Genomic DNA, 13766 nt, shown 5'->3' on the forward strand with positions numbered 1-13766 from the left:
CCCCAGAGTGTTCTCCCAGAGTGAAGAACAATTGGCAGCATAGAGGAGCTAGATACCTCAGGGGTAGAGAACCTTCAGGGATGAACTGCTTACTTATCTTGTATTTTTGTTTGTGACCAGCCTTTGTATCAGACATTCCCCCGGAACACCACTATGGTTACTGGGCCTTACTTGGTCCTACTCCCTGTGCCTATTTAAAATTATATTTGTTTCCCCAAAGGAGGAGAAAAGAGGCTAGGTGTTAACTTCTTTTCTTTTTATCATCTTTATTTATATGGGGACTTTTCTGCCTGGAGTAATGTTGGCAGGCTGGCTTCATGGAGATTCTCAAGGTTAGGCTTGTCCTTAGCTAGCTGTGTGACTTGTGCTGACAGTGGCTGCATCCCTTCCTCATACCCCTTCTCTAATAAGTATTCTATTGCTTTCAAGCCCCAAATGAAGTTGGAAAAAATAGAATTGTGTTGTTTAAAAGATACTGTAATTTCTGTGCGATTTTCTTTAACTTTCTAGGGTTGGATATTGGGTAAGAAAATCAATGAACAAGTCATTGGCTGTTAAAGGATGTCTGTCATCTGTCATGTTCTGTATTTCGTAAGTCTTTTGTGTAACTTCATTTTTGTGAGATATTTTTTATTCTTCTTTGAGGAAACCAAAGTGATTTGACAGCTGCCTGATTCTCATTGCTTTTTCATTGCACATACATTTCTACCTTACATCCCCATGGTTCAGACTCTGATATAAAATCATTTCATTTAAAAATGGTTCAGTCGCTCCACAAATCTGCTCCAGGAGCAAAGAAATATTTAATCTACTGGATCTGTTTCCTGCTCGGTAAAATGAGAAGATTGGATTGTATCTCTTCTCTTAAAATCCTTCCAACTCTAAATACTCTGATGCTATACAAAACTTAATTTGGAGGCTTTAAAATCAGCTTTAAGAACCCAAATGAACCAGTATATCAAAATCAAAAGTTAATATGGTTTAAAAAAATTGTCAAGCCTCAGTTAAAAAAAAACTAACAACCTACATGTTCAAAAATTAAATTTTTTTGAATATGCCATTTTGAACTTTCATTATTTTTTTTTCTTTAAAAATTTTAAACTCAAATCAGATTCTTCTCTTTACTTGCTCTTATTTTAGCTACCAGTTTGCAGATAGAAAGGCCCTTTTGCAAATGACTGATCATTGGTCTTAACATATCCATGGATAAGGGCATACTTTCTACACTTATAGAGGTATGCTTCCAGAATGGCTCTAGCTTGTGATGGATTATGTGAAACTTAACTAAAAATCAAAGGAGAAGTATTTTGAAACCTCAGGCCAATTAGAATTTTATTCTATAATATTAATTCTATAATATTAATATATTCTATATTATTTATTTTTGCCAAAATTGAATAAAAGAATGGATGATATTTCCTGACACTTTGCAGTGTATCCCTAAACTGAAATATCTATTTAGCAGTACAAGAGCCTTGACACAGGACTTTTTTCAAAATAAGCCATCAAATTTAATCATCCATTTATTTTTGCTGTTTTTTTTTCTTTTAATAAAGCAGATTCCTTTTATGATCATATATGTCTTGGGTGCTGAGTAAATGCCTTTTATCTGGGTATCTGTGTTTTTAATTCACTGGCTATCCAGTAACTGCTGTATGATGCATAGACCTTGGATTTCTATATTTTGTTCCTTTTTATTATGTTATGTGTACCCTAGGCATGTGTATAATTTCTTATTCATCAGTAGTAGTACCACCTGAGAAATCCTCTTGGAGGTTGTTGTCATGTTACTGCTCTTTTATAGCAGATGACCATCTTCTAAATTCATTTGTCTAAATTTAATTTGACGGAGACTAGTTATGAAACTGACATCTTTCTCCAGATTTGATTTGCATGATTATATAATTCTTGATTTCCCCGTGCTGATTTCTTCCTCTCGTAGGGGTTGTGTATGTTCAGAAGAGTGCAGTTAACACCTCCAAAGAATAAAATCCCCTTTTCTTCCTCCCCATGAGCTGTTGCTACAGATTGGTTAGGCCTCCAGAGAGACCTGGGCAGACTTTTTTAACTCTGCAAAGCCCTTTAGTCCAGGCCTGACTATGCTGCTCACATGGATACTATTTACATTGTAATCTGTCTCTTGCTGTCAGGTACAGCTGTTTCAACTTAAACACAAGACAGTTGCTATGGAGATAGTTGAATAGAAATAGGTCAGCTTAAAGCCATTTTTTTTTTTAATGTGAGGAGGAGTGTCATAATTCTGGGAGTTGTCTCATTTGACTGGGAAGATGTAGGTATAACATAAAATATCCTTGTCATTTTTACTGTGAAGTTCATCATATAATTGCTTTGTCTACATATATTATCAATAAATAGACCTAAAGATTATTCTTGGCTCAAGGTGTTGAAGCAAAGTGAAAGATAGTGTCACACCTAGCAAGAATGGAATCTTAACCATGAGTTCAATTTATGCCATTGGTTTCTTAGAAAAACACCATGTTTTGATAGAAGGCACTGGGCTAGGCAAAATGAAATCCTCCCCATGAGCTTGTCTCTGGTGGTCACTTACATCAGTTTTCCCATCTGTAAACTAGGGATTATGACAATTCTTCCTAAGCTTGAGCAGTATGATGCTTGTCTGTGTTCCTTCCTAGGAGATAGAACTTCAGCATTTTCATGTTTCTTTTGAAATTTAGAGGTTGAGAAAAGGTAGTTCTCTGTATCTTCCCTTCTCCAGGTTGAGATAACTGAATTTGGTTTGTGATGCTGGACAAATCTCTTACAGTCTTGGGGGTCTGATTTCCTCATCTATAAAATGAAAGAGTTTAATTAAGCCATGCCTTTTCTGTGTCTTGGACCCTTTGGTCATTCTAGTGAAGCCTATAGACCCCTTCTCAAAATGATGTTTTTAAATGCATAAAAATATAATACAGAAGATTATAAAGGATACCAATTGTATTGAAGTATAGTTATCCAGAATATTTTAAACAATTCATGGTTCCCATGTTAAGAGCCCCTGAATTAGATGAATTACAAGAGTCTCGGCTAGTCCTAATATTGTCTGTTTTTGAGTATAAATCAAATTGGTTAAACTGGCATTTATTTAGTGCCTATTATGTGCTAGGCTCTGAGGCTATAAAAAAAGTTTCTTTTTAGCAGGATCTTTTTATACAGATGCAATCTCTTCTCACAGAGACATGCTTCTGGACCCTTTGCACAAAATATCTGTGAGGTTAGGATGATCCTGAAATAAATAATTTTTGGGAAAGTCCTTGAGAAACTCATGCTTCATGACATTCCTCAGAATGTATTTGTCATGACAGTCATGTAACTGACAGTCCCTGGATGTTTGGAATGAGGGTAGTCCAAGGGTAAGAAACCAGTCACTGGCTTTAAGGCCAAATCTGACGATTTGTAGCTAGGTGGTGTGTGTGTGTGTGTGCGTGTGTGTGCGTGTGTGTGTGTGTGTGTGTGTGTGTGTGTGCGCGTGCGTGCGTGCGCATGCATGCACGTGAAAATACTGGTATAATTATGTTGATGCTATGATCAGAAATAATATGTCTTTTGAAAGACCTAAGATAGTCTTATAAGCCATAATACTGAATCAATGTAAGCATTTGTTACTTACTACTTTTGAATGTAATAAAAATGAAATTCAGAAAATACTTATTTTTGCTCTTAATGCTAAGTCTGAAGTCTGGCTTCTACCTCCAGTAAGGTTAATTAATGGCCTTTGGATTCACCACCGCCATTTTATGGTTTGCATAAGGCTGCTTTTGGGCCCTGTTAAAATTGTTGGATTATGATTTTAGGATATACACAGGTGCCAGTCTCCATTGGAAAAGAAAAGCTAGGGTGTTAGTGAAAAACCTTTAAAGAGATGAACTCTGGAGAAAGGGAAAATAGGCTGCTACCAAGATGAAAAGGGCCATGAGCTCATGGCTTAAAGCTGAAAGGGATTGCAGAGGTCGGCCAGTCTAAGCCTTTCATTTTACATATGAGGAGAGATAGGTGACTCCAGCTTAGTGGGCTTTGCATTATATACCATATTCCTTTTGGAGCCTGTAGGTTTCATGTGGTAGCTGCCAGTTTGCCAAGTGAAAGTATTTTTAAGTATTTGGCACTCTCACTTTGTCCATTGGTGGCACAAAAAGTTAAGTTCAAGCTGAATCCTGTTTGGAATATTTTGGAAAATAAACTTTGCAATGAAACCTTTTTTAAAAGTGAGTCATCCTTGTTCAAGATGTCAGGAAAAGATAATGATAAATGTTGGGATGTGGAAAAACTGGGACACTGATGCATTGTTGGTGGAATTGTGAACGGATCCATCCATTCTAGAGAGCAGTTTGGAACTATGCCCAAAGGGCTATCAAACTGTGCATACCTTTTGATCTAGCAATATCTGTACTGGGTCTGTATCCCATAGAAATCATAAAAAAGGGAAAAGGACCCATACATGGAAAAATGTTTATAGTAGAAACTAAGTAGATGCCGATCAGTTGGAGAATGGCTAAATAAGTTATGGTATATGAAGGTAATGGAATATTATTGTTCTATAAGAAATAATGAACAGGATGATTTCAGAAAAGCCTGGAATGATTTACATGAACTAATGCTAAGTGAAGTGAGTAGAGGCAAGAGAACATTATGCACAGCAACAGCAAGATTATGTGACGATCAACTATGAACTTCTCAGTGGTACAATAATCCAGGATAATTCGAATAGATTTGGGGTGGACAATGCCATCTGCATCCAGAGAGAGATCTGTGGAGACTGAATGAGAATTAAAACAGTATTTTTTTTTAAAAGTTTTCTTGTTTATTTTTTCTTTCTTATGGTTTTCCTTGATTGCTTTTTCTTTTAAACAACATGACAAATATAGAAGTATGTTTAAAATGATTGTAACATGTGTAACCCATATCATATTGTTTGCTATCTTGGAGAGGGGGGAGATAATGGAGGTAAACTGGAACTCAAAAATCTTACAAAAATTAATGTTAAAAGTGAATCATCTCTACTACTATCAACTTTTTGGTGTGTGTGTGGGGGTGGGGTGGGGTGAGGGTGGCAGTGATGGGGAAGAGTAAGGAGTAGACTTCTGTTTCGAAGCATAACTGATAGACTGATGGAATAGAAGTCAGAAAGACAAGAAGTTCAGATCCCGCCTCAGACGCTTATGAGCTGCAAGACTTGGACAGAACAGTTAACCTCTTGGTACCTCATTTTCTTCATTTGTAAAATTAGAGGACTCGAGGGGCTTATTAAGCTCTAAATCCTGTGGTATAATTGATTTTTTTTAAAGTGGCAACCATCCGTACCCAAGTCCCTAGGCTGGACCTGAGCCAAATGCTTGTGAGGGGCTCCTTAAACATTAGAGGGAAATGACCTAAGTGTTGCTCTGCTCGCTGCTTGACATCTGATGAATTACTTGTCACTGGCACTTAAACATTGAACTGTCTGGTCAGTAAGAACATCACAAGATTAAAGTTCTTGCCAAGCCACAAATAAAAGAGGATGCTTTGCCATCTGAAATGTACTTTGTATATTTTCTGGTTTCCCTGTGAAAGAGTACTTTGATGGTGTCATATAAAGGACATAAGGTTTCTTTTTTTCATGCCAGGTCTCAAGTTGTGATTGAGTTTTTATACATATATATACACACACACACACACACACACACACACACACACACACACACTCCCCTATATATATATTATACTAAAGTGTGAGGAGTTTTTTTGTTGTTTATTTTTTGGTTAACTAAAAAAAGGAGATTTGATGTTTTAAGCTAAAATTTTAAAACTATTTAATATTTTATTTTTAATTACATATAAAACCAATTTTTACCATTCATTTTTTTAAAACTTTGAGTTCCAAATCTTTATAAATTTTGGAGGGTGCTATAACTTTTAATATATGTAGTGTTGCCAATTGCACCCATTCCTAAGGTGAGTAGGTTTTTGGAACTATGAGCCCTCCTCTCCTCTCTAATGCCTTGGTGTCTATTCTTCCTTTGTGCCTCATTTGTATAACATAATTACAATTTTTACTTTAACTCTGCCCCAATCTTTCTCTTGAGCTATTCTATTATTGATGTGAGTCTTTCACACATACACACGCACACACACACACACAAAACAAACAAACAAAAAAACAAAAACAAATTGTCCATATTAAGTTTCTTAAAATTGATCTTTCATATTTTCTCATATGTTAAATTTTCTGTTAAGATCAGGTTTTCTTGATAGAAAGTCCTGAAAATCTTCAAGTTCATTGAATGTCCATTTTTTCTCATAGAGGATTATAATTTTGCTAGATATGTTTTTGGTCACAGGCCCAGTGCTTTTGATCCTTTTCACAGCCCTCCCTTTTTAGTATCCCTCCCCCACCTTAAAGTTCCTCTTCCTATTTTACCCCTTTTCCTCATAATTTCTGTATTCCCTTCCCCTTAGCTTACTCCTTCCCACCCACTTTTCAATGAAGTGGAAGGAGTTTCACCATAAATCGAATATATCTATTGATACACACTGTGTTCATCCCCCTCCTTTTTTTCTCTCAGATATAATAGGTTACCTTTGCCTTTTCATGAGATGTACCACCACTTTACCCTTTTTTATGATATAATTTTTTTTCCCACCTCTAGTTTCTAGGACAAATTATGCATGTGTTCTTTACATATCTTTATGGTAGAAATATATTTCTCAAGATTTCTTTTTACCTTTTTAGAAATCTCTTGAGTTCTGTATTTGAAGATCAAACATTTTGTATAGATCTGGTTTTTTCATCGAGAATAGATGGAATTCATTTATTTCGTTAAATGTCCATCTTCTTCCTTGGAAAGAGATGCTCATTGCTGGGTAAGTTATTCTTGGCTGCATACCAAGTTCCTTAGCCTTTTGGAATATCATATTCTAAGCCCTTCCCTTCTTTAATGTGGATGCTGCTAGATCCTTGGTTATCCTTATTGTGGCTCCTCCATATCTGAATTGATTTTTTCTAGCAGCTTTCAATATTTTTTCCTTCATCTGATGGTTCTTGAACTTGTCCACTATATTTCTTGGCATTTGGATTTTAGGATCCCTTTCAGTAGGTGGTCGATGAATTTTTTCAATGTCTATTTTACCTTCTGTTTTAAAACATCTGGGCAGTTCTCTTTGATAATTTCCTGGAAAATAATGTCCAGGCTCTTTTTTTCCTCACATTTTTCAGGGAGTCTGATTATTCTCAAATTGTCTCTCCTGGATCTGTTTTCCAGGTCTGTTGTCTTTCCAATAAGGTACTTGACATTCTTTTCAATTGTTTAATTTTTCTGGTTTTGCTTGACTACTTCTTGGTTTCTCCTTGAGTCATTCAATTCTACTTGTTTGATTCTAATTTTCAATGATGTATTTTCTTCACTCATTTTTTTAAAATATCTTTTTGTAATTATCCAATTGTATTTTTAAGTGAGTTTTTTCTTCTATGTTATTTTTTTTTCCATTTCATCAATTTTTTGTTTTAGAGAGCTGTTTCCTTTTTCCAACTCACTAATTTTATTTCTAAATGATTTGATCTCTTTATCCACTCTGGATGAGTTCTCCAGACTCTCTTGCCATGCTTCCCTTTCCTTTTCCCATTTCTCTTCCAGCTCTCTTGTGAGAGCCCTTTTGATTTTCTCTATGAGAGTCTTATGTATTGAGGAGCAGATTATATCCCCCTTAGGGGATTACTCTGGAGACAGACTGCTTTTAGTCTCCTCAGGTTTGAAGTCTGTGCTCTACCTATACAGAAACTGTCAGTAGTTAGAGCCCTTTTAAATTTTTTGTTCATTTTGTCAGAGCGGAATCGAAGAAGACAAATTGACAAGAGAAACAATTGGTCTGTTTCTGGGGGGGTGAGGGGGGCTGGATAGATTTACTGGGCTTCCTCTATAGACTGTGGGAGACAGCAGTGAGCTGCTAACAGGACAGGGATTGTTGTGCTGAGTCTGTGCTCTGAGGCTCTAAGAATGGGCTGAGTTACTCTGGGTTGGGGTGGGGTTGACCGGATCCTGAGAGAGGCTAGCTTTCTGGAATTTTATTGCTGTGTTCACACCTTTTCTGCTGCTCCTGGCTTGCTGCCAAGACGGAATATCCACACTGGGGAAAACTCTTTCCCCAGAAAGGGCAGAGATTTCACCCCTTCCCCCTCCAATCTGAGCAGTGTGAGCTGTGCCTGCCTTGCTCTCACTCCTGACCTCAGCCTGTGCCCAGTCTTTTTGTCCCCTCCCCTGAGCAAAAACAGACCTTTTCTGTCGACTTTCAAGGATGTCATCTGTTGGTGATTATTTGTGGGTTTCTTTTCTGGTCAAGCACTAATTGTGAGGCTTGTCATGAAGTAAATTCTGAGAGAAAACGTGGAGCTCAAGCAGCTCTCTGCCTCTGCCACCATCTTGGCTGGACATCCCCCTTTGTTTTTTTCTCCACAGGATCTCCTTCAGGTGGTGATTGGTGGATTTTTTTTTCTGTTCCTACTTTCCCTTCGTGTTCTATCATTTGTGGACAATATTTGGATTATTTCCTTTATTTTGTCAAAGTTCTCTTTTTGGTCACAGCTTTCTGGCAATTCACTTATTCTTATATTTTTTTCTTGATCTGTTCTCCAGATCTGGTTTTTTTTTTTTTTTTTTTTTTTTTTTAATGTTTTACATTCAGTTCTGTTTTCTCATTCTTTAAAATATATTATGTTATTTCTTGGTCTCTCCATAGTTTCACTGACTTCCCCTTGCCTACTTCTAATTTTCAAAGTATTGCTTTTATCTTTGATCTTTTTTTCTAGTCGGCTATAATTTTTTTTCATAAATTTTTTTTGTTTTTCTTGGGTGGCTTTAATTTTTTTTAGTTTACCCCAATGTCTCCAATTTGATTTTTAATTCTTTTTTGAGTTCTTCCATAAATTATCTCTGGGCAGGGAGCCATTTCATGTTATTCTTTGGAGTAGAAGCTTTTATCTAGCTATCTATCTACCTATATTTTATCTGTCTGTCTATCTATCTATCTATCTATCTATCTATCTATCTATCTATCTATCTATTTCTTTGTTTGTTTATTTATTTATTTATTTTAGTTAAAGTTTTCTCTGAAGATGAACCCTGATCTTCCTGTTCCCTTAATATGTTTCAGTGGTGGAATTCTTTCTGCTTTGCTGGTTCAATTTTTTAAAAAAATAAGTGTAATATTAGTGTAAGCACTGTAATTATGGGGTGCAGGAATGATGCCTCAAGCTTCCCTTTAGCTCCCCCCCTCTGACCAGGAACCCCAAACTAAGAGCTCCCCCCTCCTGAGAATGCCCACAACCAGCAGCGTCCCTGCCAGCTCCCTCTGTACTTGCCTGATGCCGATTTCTCACCCAGGGCCTAATCTCAGCAGCATGTCTGGGCTGGGTGTTCCCAATCAACCAGGTTTGCTCAGTCTTACCAGACTCAGATCCCAACTCTACAAACAATCCCAGAGGTGAAAGTTTCTGTGGATCTTGCTGAGGCTCCAGCCACACAATCAGCCCTAGTGGTCTCCACTTGGAGTTTCCTGAGGTGTTTCCACTTCAGACTGGTTAATACTAGATTGGGGCCTTTCTTCAGATCTGCTTCGGTTGCCCAAGTCTTTTTGATTTTTCATTAGTCTATATTCTCCCTGAGAGGCAAATTTGTGGGAAATCTGCAGATCTTAAAATTTACCAAAGTATTCTGCCATCTTCCCAGAATCCTTCCAGCCCTTGGCAAGTTTATGAAGAAGTAAGGAGGGGACAGAAAGAGAAAGTAAGGGAGGAATAAGAGACACAGAGATACATACACAGAGAAAGGGGAGTGGTGGGGGGGTGGGGAGGAAGGGAAGGAAAGAGGGAGCAGATCTGTGCATTCACATGCAGCATAATTTATAGCACATTGACCAGAAACTTTTTCATGTTGTGTACATCACAGTTTATTAAATTGTGGCTTGTGATCTCATGTGGGGTCTTGTAACAGAAGGTGGAGGTCACGCAATTATGATTTATTATCAGTACATGTTTGATTTGTAAACCTGTTTTGTAAAACGATATGCCTGAATCACATACTACTTTCTCAGGTAAAAAGGGGTCACAAGCAGAAGCAGTTTACAAAGCCTTGGTGTCCATTACAAAAACCAGGACACTTCACCTGTTCTGCTGTCCCACACATAGTTTGGCTTCTATGGAAATGATAAAAAAAAAATATATATATATATATATATATATATATATATATATACATACTAGGGCTAATTATCTATCAAAGGAGCTCCAGTATTCCATCATTGGAATATTGATGGCAACTCACTGGGAATTTCCCAGATGTGCTTTGGTATACATTAGCACTTTCCCCAGGATAAGTTCATTGCCAGGAGTCTCCTCATGATGGAGATTGCTTCAGCCTTGGTACCCAACACCTTTTCTATCTCTTGTTAGTGGTCTAGGGAGCAGAGCAAAAAACTTATCCCAGAGCCTCCTTTTATGTAGAGAGGGCTCAGAATTTCTTGCCAATTCTTCATTTCTCATTGGTTGTTCTGTTTGGGCTTGATTCTAGGGGTCCAATTCTTCCCCCCCTCCCATTTCCACTTCCTTTTGGGTATGGTCTTACTCCATCAGACTATAAGTTCTGTGAGGGCAGGGACTGTTTTTACTTTGTACCTCTGTGCTTATCACAGTGCCTCACATATAGTAGTGCTTAATAAAATATTTATTTGTAGACTATTCACTCTTGTTTTTGGTACACTAGTTATTTGTGTACATTATAAGCCCTCTACTAAATTCAAAGAAAGCACTTTGAGGGCAGAAGTTGTCTTACTGAATCTGTTTTCCTAATGATAGCACAGATTTTTACTCAAAGTAGGTGCTTCATAAATGTTTATTGGAAGAAATTATACACTTTTAGAATATCATGTCACCCACTCAGTAGTTTTGGGCAATGTGGTGGCCCAGTAGATAAAATTTTATACTTGGCATCAGGAAGACCTGAGTTCAAATCCAGCCATAGATATTTGCTATTTTTGTGACTGTAGGCAAGCGATTTAGTACCTACATTTTCCTCATTCCATAATATGTCAGTCATTATAGTTCTTACCTTTTAGGGTTGTTGTGAGGATATTTACAAAGTGCTTTGCAAACTCCAAGGTACTACACAGGCACTAATTTGTTGTTTTTATTGTTATTGTTAATATTAATGCCAGTCTCCTTCCTGTATATTAAGTGGATGCAGGGCTGGGTGGTAGTAGTGAAAAAACATCATCTTTTCCTGAGAGTGAAGATCCACATTTTATCAGATTTACAGAAGTCATGAAGATGTGAGGAAGAGGAAGATCCAATAACATTTTTACTGGTTAACATGATAGAATATATTAAATATATATAATAGAAATATATTTAATAGGAAGCCATGTAAGTCTGTATAAAAATCAGCTTTACAAATAGAAGTTGTTGGGAGATAAGTCTAGACAACAGTTTCCTTAAAAAAGATAGGAGAAATTTAGTTGAACGAAAGCTCAGTATGAGTTGGCAGTGTAAAATGGCAACAAAAATAGCTACTATGAGCTCGGCCATTTTGAGAAAGGTTTAATATCCAGAGTGAGGGATTTTGCATCAGAATTTCAGTCTAGCTTTGGAAGGGATCTCAGAAGCTGCCTTGCCCAGGTCTTACCTTAATAAGAATTCTTTCTATCACATTTCTGACATGTCAGCCAGTGTTTGATTAAAACTCTTAAGTGAAGATGGAACCTTCCGTCTCTTGAGTCAGCCTATGCTATACTGGATTGTTTTAATTGTTGGGGACATTGTCTTAACAGAAAACCTGAAATTGTATTTCTGTAGTGTACATCTTTTGTTTACTTCTGTCCTCCAGAACCAAATAGAAAGGTTTAAAATTTCTCTTGCACATTGTAGTTTTCCAAGTATCAGAAGAATTATTTACTATAATCTTCAGTTCTTTTATATTCGTGTTGATTGATTCTCCTTTGATCCCTTTCAGTTTGTTAGGGTCCTTCCTGAATTGTACCTAGAACTTAACCCAGCACTTCAGAAGAGGTCAGACCAGGGCAGGCAATGGTCATATTCTCTTTGCTTATTCTCAGTACTATGCCCAAATTGCACTATTTTGGGGACCTGTTGTTTTACACAATTGACTTTTTTTCAAGGCAGTTATTTTTTCCCCATTTAATTAATTATTATTATTTTTTGCAATTACATGTAAACAAAAAGTCTTCATTTTTTTGGTTGTCTTTAAATTCATATAAATTTAAATATAGTTTAAGAAAAGGGGAAAAACGCCTTGCCATATACACAGCAGAACATGAGAAGATTCAATATTAAATAATAAATTTCCATTTCAAAAAACCTATATAATAAACACATTGTTTTCAAAGCTGTTAGCTTCTCTTTACTTCCTAGTAAATTATCTTTTGTTTTCTAATTAATTTTTTCCTACTCCCTTTCCCCAAAGAAGGCTACAATTAAGCACAAACACATATACGTATAAAATCATACTTTCTGTACTTGAATTTATCACTTCTTCCTCTGGATGTGAATACAGTCCTTGTGACTTGACTCTTTCTGCACTGTTGTTTCTGTAACCTACACACTTGGAATGATTCTACTCATGTCTTAGTTGAATATCTGGAAGACTTCTCAATAATGATTTTTGCAAAAATGAATGTGTATTCATTTTTGTAAGATTTTGAGTTCTAATTTTTTTCTCCTTCTCTCCTTTACTTCCTCCCCTCCCTAAGATAACAAGCAGTCTGATATAGGCTACACATGCAATCATTCCCAACATATTTCCATGTTTGTCATGTTGTGAAAGAAAAATCAGAATAAAAGGGAAAAACCATGAGAAAGAAAAAGCAAAAAAAAAAAAAATGTGAAAATAGTATGTTTCAATCCACATTCAGTCTCCATGGTTCTCTCTCTGGATGGCATTTTACATCCCAAGTCTGTTGGAGTTGACTTGAATCATTGTATTGCTGAGAAGAGTTAGTCTTTCATAGTTGATCATCACACATTCTATGTATGTCTCTTAGTTTTGTTCATTTCACTCAGCATCAGTTCCTGTAAGTTTCTCCAGGCCTCTCTAAAATCATCCTGCTGGTCATCTCTTATAGAATAATAATATTCCATTACATTCATATGCCGTAATTTACTCAGCCATTCCCCAATTGATGGGCATCTTCTCAACTTCCAATTCCTTGCCACCACAAAAAAGAGCTACTGCAAACACTTTTGCACACGTGCATCGTTTTTCTTCTTATATTTTCTCTTTGGGATACAGACCCAGTAGTGACACTGCTGGAACAAAGTATATGCACAGTTTGATAGCCCTTTGGGCATAGTTCCAAATTGCTCTCCATAATGGTTGGATCAGTTCATAACTCTACCAAGAGTGCCTTAGTGTTCCCTTATCCCTTTTCATTTATCATTATCTTTTCCTTTCATCTTAGCCAATCTAATAGATGTGAGGTAGTACCTGAAAGTTGTTTTAATTTGCACTTTTCTATGATTTAGAATATTTTTTCATATGACTTTAAATTGCTTTAATTTCTTTATTTGACAATTGTCCACTTATATCTTTTGACCTTTTTTCAGCTGGAGAATGACTTATTCTTATAAATTTGACTCAGTTATCTATAGTTTTAAAATGAATCCTTTATCAGAAATGCTGTTTGTAAAAATTGTTTCTTAGCTTTATAGTTCTCTTCTGATCTTGGTTGAATTGGTTTTGTTTGTGCAGAAACTTTTTAATTTAATG

The 13766-nt window shown here is 36.4% G+C and overlaps 1 protein-coding gene across 1 annotated transcript in view; it reads left to right on the forward strand.

Moving 5' to 3' along the window:
* The window catches only part of SUMF1 (sulfatase modifying factor 1), a 100680-nt gene that overhangs the window by 30659 nt on the left and 56255 nt on the right, over window positions 1-13766 (forward strand).

The sequence above is a fragment of the Sminthopsis crassicaudata genome, chromosome 1 (assembly GCF_048593235.1).
Source record: "Sminthopsis crassicaudata isolate SCR6 chromosome 1, ASM4859323v1, whole genome shotgun sequence".
Lineage (NCBI taxonomy): Eukaryota > Metazoa > Chordata > Mammalia > Dasyuromorphia > Dasyuridae > Sminthopsis > Sminthopsis crassicaudata.